The sequence below is a fragment of the Callithrix jacchus genome, chromosome 9 (assembly GCF_049354715.1).
Source record: "Callithrix jacchus isolate 240 chromosome 9, calJac240_pri, whole genome shotgun sequence".
NCBI lineage: Eukaryota > Metazoa > Chordata > Mammalia > Primates > Cebidae > Callithrix > Callithrix jacchus.
The window spans coordinates 1982069-1996937 of NC_133510.1; the positions used below are offsets into that span (position 1 = coordinate 1982069).

The following is a 14869-nucleotide window of genomic DNA, read 5'->3' on the forward strand; positions in this document are numbered from 1 at the left end:
AGAAACCACTTTCCTTGCTCATGCATAGGAAGCAACTGATCATCCATTCAAGTTTGAACACAAGATTGCAGCAATTCAGTCATATCTTCCTCCACTAAAATCTTGAACACCTCAAAGTAATCCGTAAGAGTAGAAATCAACTTCTTCCAAACTCCCATTAACACTGATATTTTGACCTCCTCCGTGAATTACAGATGTTCTTAATGGCATCTAAAATTAGTTAACCCTTTCCAGGTTTCAATCTACTTTGTCCAGATCCACTAGAGGAATCACAATCTATGACAGCTATAGCCTATGAAACGTATTTCTTTCTTTTTAATTTTTTTTTGGGGCGGGGGGGATCTGTTCCATCCAAACACTGTTGAAGCAAGAGATAGATCAGAGGGACCACTGAACTGCTGAAACATATTTCTTAAATAATGAGACTTCAAAGTTGAAATGACTCTTTGATCATGGGCTGCAGATGGATGTTGTGTTAGGAAGCATGAAAACAACATTCATTTCCTTGTACATCTTCAGCAGAGATCTTGGGTGAGTAGGTACATTGTCAATAAACAGTATTATTTTGAAATAAATCTTTTTTCCAAGCTGTAGGTCTCAACATTAGGCCTAAAATATTCAGTAAACCAGATTATAATAGATGTACTGTCATCCAGACTTTGTTTTATTTATAGAGCACAGGCAGAGTAGATTTAGCATAATTCCTAAGGGTCCTAGGACTTTTGCAATGGTAAATGAGCACAGTCTTCAACTTAAAGCCACCAGCTACATTAGCCCCTAACAAGAGAATCAGACTGTCCTTTGAAGCCAGGCATTGATTTCTCTCTAGCTGTGAAAGTCCTAGATGGCACTATCTTCTAACAGAAAGCTGTTTAGTCAACACTGAAAATGTGTTGTTTAATATAGTCAACTTCATCAATTACCTTAGCTAGATCGTCTGGATAACTTTCTACAGATTCTCCATCAGCACTTGCTGCTTCACCTGTTGTGGCTGGTTTAATTTATACAGACCAATAAAACTTTCTCCCTATCAACATTAGGCTTCTTTCACTTTTTAATTACTTGTGTTCAATGGAGTAGCCCTTTTAATTTCCTTCAGGAACTTTTCCTTTGTATTCACAACTTGGCTAACTGGCACAAGAAGCTTAACTTTCAGTCAGTCTTGGCTTTCAACATGCCTTCCTCACCAAGTTTAATCATTTCTAGCCTCCAATTTAAAGTGAGAGATGTGCGAGTCTTCCTTTCTTTCACTTGAACACTTAAATGCCACTGTAGGCATTTTTTGTTTGTTTGTTTGTTTGTTTTGAGACGGAGTTTCACTCTGTCATAAGGCTGGAGTGCAGTGGCATGATCTTGGCTCACTGCAATCTCTGCCTCCTGGGCTCAAGCATTCTCATGCCTCAGCCTCCAAAGTATCTGAGATTATAGGCATGCACCACCATGCTCGGCTAATTCTGTTTTAGTAGAGACAGGATTTCACCATGTTGGGCCAGGCTGGTCTCAAACTCCTGGCCCCAAGTGAGCCACCCATCTCGACATCCCAAAGTGCTGGGATTACAGATATGAGCCACCATGACCGGCCTCACTGTAGGTTATTAACTGGCCTAATTTCAATACTGTTGTATCTCAGGGAATAGGGAGGCCCAAGGAGAGGGACAGAGATGGGGGGGCAGTTGGTCAGTGAAGCAGACAGAATGCACATCTATTCATTTAGCTTGCCGTAATATATGGGCATGCTTGATGGCTCCCCAAAACAATTACAATAGAAATATCAAAGATCCCTGATCAGAGATCACCATAACAGATATAATAACAACAAAAAAAGTCTGAAATACTGCAACAATTACTAAAATGTGACACAGAGATACAAAGTAAACACATGCTGTTGGAAAAATGGCACCCACAGAGTTGCCTGACTTGCCTGATACAGGGTTGCCACAAACCTTCATTTTGTAAAAACAGTATCTGTGGATGCAATAAAGCGACACACAATAACACAAGGTATGCCTATAATTCCTAATGGTGGAACATTAGTAGCATTCCCTTTAATGCAAGAAACAAGAATGCCCATTATCACTGCTTTTTCTTGGTATTACATAGAGGTCTCCACCAATGTAGTTCTGTAAGAAAGAAATACAAGGACTAGAAACAAAGAAAAAAACCTGACATTATTCTCAGATGATATGATGGTCTAAAAAGAAAACTCAAAAATAATCTAAAGACACTGCTAGAAATATTAAAATATAAAAGTTTAGTAAGGTGACTATGACAGATCAACAAGAAACAAACAAAACATCTAACAAAGATGTACGAGACACAGATGCAAAAAAAATTGTAAGACTATTTTCAAAGACATTGACAATGTAAGTGGAAATATTTCACATTCATCTATAACAAAGCACAAAAATGTAATAATATTACTCTCTCCAGACTGATTTATAAATCTAATGCAATTCTAATCAAAATCTCAACAGGATGTGTTAAGGAATTTGGGAAGATGATTCTAAAATTTATATTGATGAGTAAGTCCAAGAATACCCAAGACATTGCTGAATAATAAATAACAGGAGAATATGCCCTACACCAAATATCAAGACTTACAGTTACAATGCTTGGATGGATTGTGGAATGGATGTAAGGACAGGCAAGAGACCAGTGTAAAGAACAAAAGATGAGAAAGTGATCTAGGCAAACATGACATATGACAACAGTAGCATGGCAGATCCATGGGGGAAAGTAGTGCTATTCCAAAAATAAGAGCTGGAAAAACCTTTGGCATATGTGAAAAGGCCTAAATGTGAAAATTAAATTTTAAAAATGTTTAGAAGAAATCAGAGGAGACTATTATGAATCCAAGCAGCAAACTATTTTTTTAACAAACCACTTTATAAAGTCCTAATCTTTTTTAAAAATTAATAAACTGAAATATATTAAAAGTAAATGTTTAATTAAAATTTCATAAAGAAAAAAAATGATAAGCTACAAATTGAAAGAAGATAGTTATCATGAAAAAGATCAAAGAATTAGTATCCAGAATAAAGAACTCTTCGTAGGTACAATGAAATGCCATTTTATACCTACTAGATTGAAAACAATTAAGAAGCCCAATTATATCAGTGTTGGTAAGGGTAGGAAATAAGCATTATTATACACGTCTAATGTGAATGTAATTCATCCATCTACCTTTGGAACAACTGTGTAACAACAAACCACCTTTATCATCATCCTGTGAAGCTGAACATATATACATTTTATGACTCAACACCAAAAAATATGAACAAAAATGTTCTTAGCATCACTGAAATAAGGAAGGAAATGACAGAAAGTGGGCAGTAGAAAGAGGGACAGAAGGAGGGAAGAAAGAGTGGGAGGGAGAGAGAGAAGAAAAAGAAAGGAAGACAGGAACCAACCAACAATCTAGCAACACAAGAATAGACAGATAATGGCCGGGCTCAGTGGTTCACATCTGTAATCCCAGCACTTTGGGAGGTTGAGGTGGGCGGATCACAAGGTCAAGAAATGGAGACCATCCTGGCCAACACAGTGAAACCTCGTCTCTACTAAAAATACAAAAATTAGCTGGGTGTGGTGGTGAGTGCCTATAGACCCAGCTACTTGGGAGGCTGAAGCAGGAGAATCACTTGAACCTGGGAGGCAGAGGCTGCAGTGAGCCAAGACTGCGCCACTGCACTCTAGCCTGGTGAGACAGTGAGACTGCGTTCAGAAAAATAAAAAATAAATGGTATATTTTTAAAAAGAAATTATCTTATATAACTGTTACAATGAGAGCTCTAGAGCTATACGCATCAAAACTAGAATGAATCATAAAAATGTAATATTCAGAGAAATAGGTGAGCCACAGACAACTACATATGTTTAAAGCTCAAAAATAAGCAAGGTTATACAATATATTATTTAGAGACATATACATATATAATAAACCTTTTTAAAAACCAAAAGAACGATAAATATGTAATTCATGGTAGTGGTTAACTGAGAGGGAGGCAAGGAACAGAATACAGAAAAAAGCATCAAGGTAATTTCAAAAATAATGGTAATCTTCTGGTTTTTAAATTGAGAGGGGCCCTTATATAGGCTTTTTAATTATTCTCTATAACTTATACATGAGATACAAATACTGCAGATTATCAAATATTATAAAATGTAAAGATCCCCTAATTTTTTAGAATATTAATATGAGTTTCAAAGACATAAAAATATGCTATTTAAATAGTAAAAACTCAGATAACAATAAAATTTGTATTTCCAAATAATTAAAACAGTAAGAATGTCTTCCTTGATGTTATTTACCTTTTCAAAAAACCCCTATGATAGGCTGGTTACCTGCATATGATAAGACAATACCTTTTATATTCTTCCACATTAAGTATTTATTTTAAAAGTCAGTATGACTTAAAGACAGATGTTGAAACATATTTTAAGTTTACCATCATAAATGTTCTCTAGATTAAAAAGTGGGTAAATGGTTTTTCAAAACAATGAAGGATATTAATTTCTAAAAACATCCAACAAACTTTTTTAGCTTTGTGAATTAGAAAAGAACATTTTTATTGAATTTTTAGAGGAACATCTCAGTAAAGTGAGCTATGGAAACATAGTTTTTAGCACCAGATGTTTAAAATGGCTTAAACAAAATAACTCAATAAAAAGGAGTGAGCTATAAAAATTTACAGCTGAAAAGAAATGCAATACATTTTCAATCTGTCCTCCACACTTCATTACAAACGTTTTTTAAAATTAGTCTCAATATATATATAAGACATTCACATTCACGCACATTACAGAAAGTCCTTACTTTTTCAATCTAAAATATGCTGACACTCTATTTGTTGGCAACATGGGATTATACGGATTGGCATCCATGCTTTTTGTGTAGCAGTCAATTGCTTCATCATATTTTCCTTGTTTGAAGTATTTATTGCCCTGAAGAAAAGAAATCAAATAAGATGATCTTTTTTACAGATGTTAAAGTCACTATAGTTGACCCTTGAACAACCCAGGTTTGAAGAGCACAGGTCCACTTAAATGTGGATTTGTTGTTTTTTTATTTTTTATTACATTTTAGGTTTTGGGGCACACATGTGGCAGTGTGATTTGTTGCCTTCCTCCCCTTCACCCGCATCTGGCATTTCTCCCAAGGCTATCCCTCCCCAGCTCCCCCACCCCGCTGGCCCTCCCCTATTCCCCCCCAATAGACCCCAATGTGTAGTGCTCCCCGCCCTGTGTCCATGTGTTCCCATTGTTCATCACCCGCCTATGAGTGAGAATATGCGGTATTTCATTTTCTGTTCTTGTGTCAGTTTGCTGAGAATGATGTTCTCCAGATTCATCCATGTCCCTACAAAGGACACGAACTCATCGTTTTTCATTGCTGCATAATATTGAATGGTGTATATGTGCCACTAAATGTAGATTTTTTTCAATAAGTCTACACCAAGTGTGCCTGCCTCCCTTTCCACCTTCTCCACCTTTTCTGTCTCTGTTACCCCTGAGAGAGGAAGACCAATTCTTCCCCTTCCTCCTCCTCAGCCTACTCAATGTGAAGATGACAAGGATGAAGACTTTTATGATACCCTTCTACTTAGCAAAATATGTTTATATAAATACACATGCTCTTCCTTAAAATGTTCTTAATAACATTTTCTTTTCTCTAGCTTACTTTTTTGTAAGAATACAGTAAATAATACATATAACACATAAAATTTGTGCTAATCAACTATTTGTGTTATCCATACTGCTTCCAGTCAACAGTAAGCTATTAGTAGTTAAGTTTTGGGGGAGTCAAGAATTATATGCAGATTTTTTTTACTGCATGAGGCATTGACCCCACACTGTTCAAGGGTTAACTGTATATGATCATTGTATGGGCACAATCCAAGAGCCCAGGCAGAAAATGAGTAAAATACCTAGCGTTATACTCCTTATTGACAATACCAACCTAAGAAATGTAACCAAAAAAAAGCATCAAGATTTTAATCTGAAAAGAGTTCCATCTTTGTGAAAGTAATACAGCTGGTTTTATAATAACGAACCATCCCTCAGGGAGATAATGAACATTCCAAAAAGTAGCCAAAGATAGTCTTTGATATGCAGGAGTGGAATATAATACTTATGCCCAGAATCACACACTAATTTAAAGTTACTTCAATCTACTACTAAAAACACTGGACAACTCCAAGTACAGTCCAAGTATTTACATAAAATAGTTCATTTACTACTCACAAGAACCCCTTGAAGATAGTAATATTAATATCATTTTACAGATGAGAAAACTGAAGTTCAGAGTTTAAAAAGAGATTTGAACCCAGGTAAGGCCTCGAAAGTATGTACTCCTAACCACTATGTTCCACTGCCTCCAGAGAGGGATGTAGCCAACAACAACATAGAGTTTAAATACCTACTAAACTATGTTCAAGAAACTTTAGGATCCAAATGATTTTCTACAGCTCCTGCTTACCTGAAAAAAACAAAACCTAAGTAAGTAATACCTTTTCTTTTAAAACAAGAGCCTTTTGAGAATCTACATGAATCCCATCTTCTTCCAACTCTGATTCTTGAGACAGAGAATCATGGGTACTATCATCTTTGTCAAGCTCATCAAGGATACAGTCCTAAAATTCAAAAGAAGAAAAAGAGTGCTCATAATTATATGATCATTAGGGGGAAAAAAAGACATACTAAAAAGAATACACTCAAAAGAACATAAATTGTTACAATCTAAGGACCTACAGGCTTACAAAGCAACCCAAATCTCTTGTTAAGATTATATCCAGAGAAAAAGATGCCTTTGTTTAGAAAACCAAGATCCAAACCAAGAATCTGACTTTGAACTCATAAAGTTAAGTCAATAGACTATACCAATCACCCCCAAATCACAAACTATAGCAGTTAGGTATTATGGCTTACAGGAAGTTTGCAAATAGCCCTAAACTAATATAATTAGCACCCCAGTAGCAGAGGAAGTTTTCTTTAAAAAACATCATTCTTCCTTATTTTAAAACAAACAAACAAAAAAAAAACCTGCTGCTTTAAAACTGCTATTTTAAAACCAAAAAAAAGATAGAGCACATTAGCTCCTAAACTTCATAATAATTTATGAGGAAGGTATAATTACCTTCACTTGATTTTTCTTCAATTTTTCACTTGAGGAAACTGAAATGCAGAAGTTGGTTAACTCATTCAAGGTCACTCAACTAGTAAGTGGCCAAGTCTACTTCCTCCAAGAGTTCTCAATTATTATGTTAGACCATCTCTCAGTATATTCCAAAATATAGCTGCCTATACCAAAGGAAAAATATAATATGCTAGTCCCACAATTCTCAATCTCTTTTGACTCCCACTACTTTCCGTGGTAATAAATAATTTCATAGACCCCCACCAGAATTTTTCTCTCATTTTTCATGTGATAAAACAATGATTTTTAGTAAGATTTTATTTTTATTTAATTTTATTTTTGAGACAGCATCTGGCTCTGCTGCCTAGGCTGGAGTGCAGTAGTGTGATCTCAGCTCACTGCAACCTCGATCTCTCAGGCTCAAGCCATCCTCCCAGCTCAGTCTCCCAAGTAGCTGGGACTATAGGCACACACCACCATGCCCAGCTATTTATTTATTTATTGTGAGGCAGGATCTCGCTTCATCACCAGATGCCAGACTGGAGTGCAGTGTCACGATCTTGGCTCACTGCCTCCCAAGTTCAAGCAATTCTCCTGCCTCAGCCTCCCGAGTATTTTTTTTATTTTTTGAAGAGAAGGGCTTTTGCCGTGTTGCCCAGCCTAGTCTGGATCCTGAGCCCAAACAATCTGCCCACCTGAGTCTCCCAAAGTGCTGGAATTACAGGCATGAGCCACCGCAACCAGCATTAGAGTTCATTAAAGCACATTTAAACACAAACTTTAATCATTGTATAAACAAAATCCTTTTTTCATTCAACACTATTTTAAAGTTATTTACGTATAAAACATTGCTTATAAAAACAAAAAAATTATTCATAGTTTCATTAAATGAACACTGAAACATGGACTGAAATTTAGCTATGTGTTTTAGCATGAAGATTCTAGAAATACCGCCAGCCTGCCAACATGGTAGTCAGGATTACCCAACCCTGCTATGCTGACATGTATAGAAAACTAACAGCAGCAGGGCACTAAAGCAGCTGCTCAGATCTGAACTAGAATGAAATGGAAACTAAACAACTATATCTTGTATAGAGACACTAAAATGACAATTGCAAGCTATGCAGTACAATCATGATGGCATTGTTTACACACAGCAGGATCTCAATTAATATCTGTGTAGAAAACATCTCTGTAAGAAATCATCTGAGATGATGCCTTTCAGGAAAGGGCATTATAAGAAGACATCAACTGATGAAAAGGAACAGGCTGTGTAACAAGAAGTCACACAAAAAAATGAAGACAGGCTATATGACACTTGGGAATAAATTCTATTTTCAGAAAGTATCATTTCCAACAGTGAGAAATTCAAGACCCAAAATTTTACTTCTTTTATACTGGTACAATCCTGAAGCAGATGGCAAACTAAATAAAAGTCCCAGTTCTCTCCTAATTACCCTTAGTTTTATTAAGAAAAATACCGCACAGGCCGGGCGTGGTGGCTCACTCCTGTAATCACGAGGTCAAGAGATCGAGACCATCCTGGTCAACATGGTGAAACCCCACCTCTACTAAAAATACAAAAATTAGCTGGGCATGGTGGCACACGCCTGTAGCCCCAGCTACTCAGAAGGCTCAGGTAGGAGAATGGCTTGAATCCAGGAGGTGGAGGTTGCGGTGAGTCGAAATCGCACCATTGCACTCCAGCCTGGGTAACAAGAGTGAAACTCCGTCTCAAAAAAAAAAAAATGAAAGAAAGAAAAGAAAAATGCCACACAAATAATTTGGAAAAACGTTTGGCAGTATTTTCTAAAGCTAAATGTATTTATAAACTATGACCGAGCAAATCCCCTCTAGGGTGCTCATGTCCATCAAAAGACAAGTACAAGAATGTCCACAGCAGGTTTATTCATAGCCCCAAACCGCCAACACCACAAAGGTGTATCAATAAGAGAATGGACACACAAATTGAGATATCCACACAATGGAATTCTGGTCAGCAATGAAAAAGAACCGCTGCTACTCACAATATGGATCTCAGATAATGATAGCAAAAGAAGCCAGACTTAAAAAATGCATACTGCATAATACATTTATGTGAAATTCCAAACTGACCTACATTATGAGATGTCAGAACAGTGGCGACTTTTGAGAAGTTATCTACTGAAAGGAAGGCCTCTGTGAGGCTGAAAAATTTTTTTTTTTTTTTTAAGAGTCTCCCTCTGTCTCCCAGGCTGGAGTGCAATGGTGTGATCTCCACTCACTGCAACCTCCGCCATCCAGGTGCAAGCCATTCTCGCACCTCAGCCTCCCAGAATGTTCTATATCTTGATCCAAACAGTGGCTTCACAGGTGTACACTTGAGTAAAAATTCAGGAAGATGCACACTTAAGATCTGTGTATGTTTTGCACATTATAGCTCAGTAAAAATGTTAAACAGAAAAATACAAAGAACATAATAAACAGAGAAATTAGACAGTGGTTACTTCTGGAGTAGAGGGGAGAAAAGAACATAGGATCAGAAAGGAACATACCAGTAAGTTTCAATGGTATTGGAAACATTCTTTTTAAGTTAGATGGCCAGCTCAAGTATTCATTGTATTACTATGCTTTGGAACATATATCTCCCCTATTCTTTGGTATGAATCAAATATTACATAATAAGCATTTTTTAAAAATTAAAAAAGAATATATATTCCAAATTTGGTTATCACATCTCCCAACACATATACCCCTAACCAAATCAATCCTCAAAGTAGATCAGAGCACAGAAAGAGCCAACAGGTTCTCTTTCACAGGCTGACATGACAGTGGCTGCTTAAAACATTGGTAGAGGGTTGTAAGGCAGAGCACTGGTGGTGATTCTCCAAGTATGTTGTGTATTACATGTGGGAGATGGGAGGACACACATCTGCAATCCCAGTCTACAAGGGTGAAGAAGCCCGACTCCCTGGGATCAAGATAGGCCTACGTTTATTGTCACACAGCCCCAGTCCCAAGACTAGAAACAAAGGCATTCTCTTTTAGCAGAATTCTACAGGTCCTAGAGTCTGCAACAAAGGCTTCTGCTCTGTACATTCTTTTCTGGGAGTATCTTAGGATTATGGCTGCTTAGGGATTAGAGAAGATGGGGAAGAGGGGAGCCGTATGACTACAAAGGAATGGCACAAAGGGAATCTTTGTGGTGGTGCCATATCTCTGTACCTTAATTATAGTTGGGTTATCCAAACCTACACATGGGATAAAATAATGTAGAACCATACACATACTGTACTAATGTCAATTTCCTAGTTTTGATACCATATACTACAGCTAAGAAAGATGTAATCACCAGAGGAAACTGGATGAAGAGTACACTGGATAAACAAATAATAATAAGTAAATAAATAATAATGTTTGCAAAAAGAAAGAAAGGAAAAAGAACAAAATTCTGGCTGTTTTAGCTACCATTCCCTGAGAGAAGATTGCAGAAAAAAAAATTATCTCATTACCTAAAGAGCTATGTAATTCAATGTTTATTCCACACAAAATAGTGTCTAAGAGAAAGACACAGGCCATAATTCTACATTATTTTTCAATTAGCCCATGACTATCAGCTAGCTCCCAGAAAATTCTACTCAAAGATTAAGAAGCAGATGACTAGATTAACTTACCACATCAAGTTTTGCCCATGCCTCATAATTCACAAGATTTTATTCTATTTTTTGTGTTTTCCTCTTTGGTTTTTTTTGGAAGACTCTTTAGCTTTGGCTTTCTTCTTTTTCCTAAAATTGCCATTTCGAATAGGAGGTAAATTCTAAGGCGGGAAAAAAAAAACACAAAATTGTGAGTATTCTGCTCTATTACTCTTTGTATAACTAGATATGTTTAAAATTCTCACTATATTTTCTTGTAAGAATTTTTCAATTTAATTTTAAAGTGTTTTACTATCTTCGCTCATAATAATTATGCTTGAAAAGTTTAATTCATACTTTGACGAATGTTGAACACTGTTCAATCACAAGAAAAAAGTGTTACCTAGAAATTCTAATTATACCTTTTGCAATCATAAATTCAAACTTCAAAAACGACCTATCTTCAGCCTCAGTACGATGAACCAGCAGTAATGCAAAGGCAAACTGAACTGCCTGCATATTATGTACAGTATGAAAATCCGGCCATACTTAAATGCACTGTCTTAAGAAAAACTTTTGGTTCAACCTAGGTACTAACTGCATTTTTATGCCAATATGGTATGTTAACATATCACTAAATATATAACTACACATATTATTTTTATACACACACACCCCTCTACATATTTTATGATGCTAGTCATTTACCTCTAAGTATTATCACATGATCATCCTTTTGGTAACTATTCACTAAGCCTTAAAGTATGGTAATATATTTAATTATTACAAAGACTTTTTGAAAAGCAGAATTTCTAAAAACACTGAGAGTGAAGCAAACCACTTCAATTTCAGCATTTTCACAAAACATTTTAAGAAGTTATGCCTTATTTTTAAAAAACTCATTTTGGTGGATGGTTAATTAGGAATTCTTAATTTACCTCTTCAGGAACACCATTATGTCCTCTTAGTTCCATATCCTTTCGTTTAATGTCTTTTTCCCAGTTTTCCAAATCCCTCATAGTCTTGTAATTCTTCTGCATTGTTTCACTTGTAATTCAACAGCTTTATTTGCTGAAGTCATTACGGCCTGCAGAGTTTTGAACAACCAACCTCTAATAAGAACAAGCCTATTTAGTTTATTTTTCTGAAAGCTAATTTTTGTTTTACCCCTTCATAAGTGGCCAAGAAACATAGACAGAAGAGAGCCAAGTGATGCTAAATAAACAAAAAATCAATAGAATATTTTAAAAATAAATCAGCTGCTGAATAAACAAATGAAAAATGGACAAGTTTGAGCACCCTTGAAAGGCAACAATAAAGAATGGGAATGTGGAGAAAAATCACTGAAATTATCAAGTACCCTATGGTAGCACACAGGCTGCTTATCTTTGGAGTTGAGCAATTACCTCCTTTATTTCCTTTTCTTCCAACATTTAACTTCTATATGTGAAAGATCCTAAATCAAGATTTAGGGATGCAAAAACAAGACAAGGTCCCCTGTCTAGTGGAGAAGAAAAAAATATATAAAGTATTAGGAACAAAATAAATATGTTGGGCAGGGTTTCTAAACCTTGGGACTACTGACATTTTGAGCCAAATTCCCAGACACTGCCAAATGTTCCCTGAGAGGTAAAATAACCCCTGGCTGAGAACCCTGTGAGAGGTATATGCAGATGCTATGGAACTGACCACAAAGGAGAGGCAACAATCAGATGGCAGGGTAGTAGAATCAAGGAAAGTGTCCCCAGAGGTGTTGGAACTTTAGTGGGGTTTCAAAGGGGCCTGCCAAGTGACTAACAGAAAGGAGTCGGTGGGCAGAGTGAGGGACTATGAGGGAGAATGAAGGAAGAGAAGATTGAAGAGATGGACATGGGACAGCCTTGAAATGGCAGGCCAGGAGGTCTAACGTATATTCGGAAAGTTATGTGAAAATATCAAGGTAGTAAAATAAAAAGAACTTGATGACTGACTAGACTGAGGTGCTGGAGAACAGAGAAAAATTCAAACAGTGGCCTAGATTTCTGGCTTGGGAGCCTGGTAAGATTACTGACTGCATTTTGAGTCAAGAAATACAATGTCAAAAGGAAAAGAGGTGTCAAAGTTGGAGGACAAATAGAAAGTCAAATTATTTGTTTGGGATATGCTGAATTTGAGTGCTAATGGGGCGAGGAGATAATTCAGTAGGTAGCTATATAGAACTATATATAAATTCAGGTGTCACCAGCATAAAGGTAGAAGCTAGAATCAAGGATGTGGTCATGTTTCACCATTGTGACAACTGGGGGATGGGGTAAACCTGGAGTACACTAAACCGAGGAAGAGATGCCAAGGAAGGAAAAAGTAGGCAGTAGCCCTAGACAGCTGGGAGGAAAACCTAGAGTGTAATGTTACAGATGACAAAAAAAATGAGTTCAAGAAAGTGAAAGTGGTTAGCAGTGCCAAATGCCATGGAGGATACACAGAGATAAAGAAAGTGTATTATATGAAGACTATTCAGAGTTTTCTTCTTTTCTTTTTTTTCTTTTTTTTAAGACAGTCTCACTCAGCCAAGTGGCTGGGGTTACAAGTTCGGGCCACCACACCTGGCTAATTTTTTTTTTTTTTAGTAAAGAGGGGGTTTCACCATGTTGGCTAGGCTGATCTCGAACTCCTGACCTCAAGTGGTTCGCCCACCTCGGCCTCCCAAAGTGCTGGGATTACAGGCGTGAGCCACCGTGCCTGGCCTCGATTCAGAGTTTCAGTGGGATTTTTTTTTAAGGGTGGGAGGCCAAGGGCAGTGGCTCATGCTCGTAATCCCAGCATTTGGGGAGGCAGGGGTTGGCAGGCAGGGGGAAGAGCTTGGGCTCAGGAGTTCAAGACCAGCCTGGCCAACACTCCAAGATCCGGTGTCTAACTAAAACTACAAAAATTAGCCAGGCGTGGTGGCAGGTGCCTGTAGTCCCAGCTACTCCAGAGGCTGAGGGGAGGATCCGCAGATAGAGGCTACAGTGGGCGATGATCGTACCACTGCACTCCAGTCTGGGACAAAAAAAAAAAAAAAAAAAAAAAGGAGGAGGGGGATGAAATGAGTTAAGTAAATGAGATTATGAAGATTAAATTTGCCTTTGATAACGTAAGACTTGTTCTTGAGCATAGTCTGTGGAAAGAGGAAGAAAGTGAAAGATACGGGAAAAAGGATGAGTGATGGGCCAAAATCTCCAAAAAGGTGGGAGAAGATTCAAAGCTTGAGGGCAGGGGGAGGGAAGTAAGGTGGGAGAAGGAAAGACGGAATTAGAAAAAGCACTTGTTTAGGACAGTGAAAATTACCTCACTAAGAAGTGACAGCTGCAGATGCAGATAGGTCACCTGACCCGTAGCCTCAACAACTAAATTAGGTTTAAGCTTCTTTCAGGCAGTGTCCGTGTTTGATCATCTATGTACATCTCATTCAAAAGCAAAACTACACAACGCTTTGCTGGGGACTCAAATATACGAATAAAAGCGCAACGAGTCAGTGAGATGCTGCCAGGGGTTAGGTGCTTCTCCACGTCACCCATCACCGCTGCTGCTCGAGCAGGCCCAAAAACTCCCAGGGACCCTGCGATGGGGCAAGGGTGCGAGCCAGCAACCAGAACCTTCCAGCGCTTGGGATACCACTTTCACACCCGCTGTCCCGAAGAACACCGCACGCCCACGCCGCGAGGGGGCGGGCCCCACCGCGGACTTTGCGGGGGTGCGGCTCTGCCATCTGAAGCACCGCAAATCGCCCAACACCCCGGGTAGCAGGGTGGAGGGTCCGCCCGCAAAGCAGAGCGCGTAGGCCCGGGAAGCTGGGGCGAGCCCCTCCCGGGAACGCGCGCCCCGGGACGCCGCTACCCTGGACACCGACGCGCCGCCCCAACGCGCGCCTCCGCCGCCTGCCCTAGCCCACTCCGCCTCACCGGTACCCATAACCGCTACCCGTCCTCCCACCGGCCACCCCAAGGATCTCCTCCGCTGCACCTGCCGGCGAGAACCGCAATGCCAGCTCACCTGACCAGATCGTCACCCTCAGCACTGACGCCCAGTCAGCCCCGCAGACACTCACGCCGAGCCCCGCCTCCCGCGCTTGCCCACAAGCCCCCGCGCCCTCGCCCCGCCC

The 14869-nt window shown here is 38.6% G+C and overlaps 1 long non-coding RNA gene across 1 annotated transcript; it reads right to left on the reverse strand.

Annotated features, from left to right (window-relative positions):
* Positions 1 to 304: 304 nt before the first annotated feature.
* LOC118144061 (uncharacterized) lies at positions 305 to 14818 on the reverse strand. Its single transcript, XR_008473573.2, has 5 exons — positions 14761 to 14818; positions 11688 to 11836; positions 10789 to 10931; positions 6510 to 6632; positions 305 to 4944 (listed from the first exon to the last, which is right to left on the reverse strand). It is a non-coding gene; the product is annotated as an uncharacterized LOC118144061 (long non-coding RNA).
* Positions 14819 to 14869: the final 51 nt, after the last annotated feature.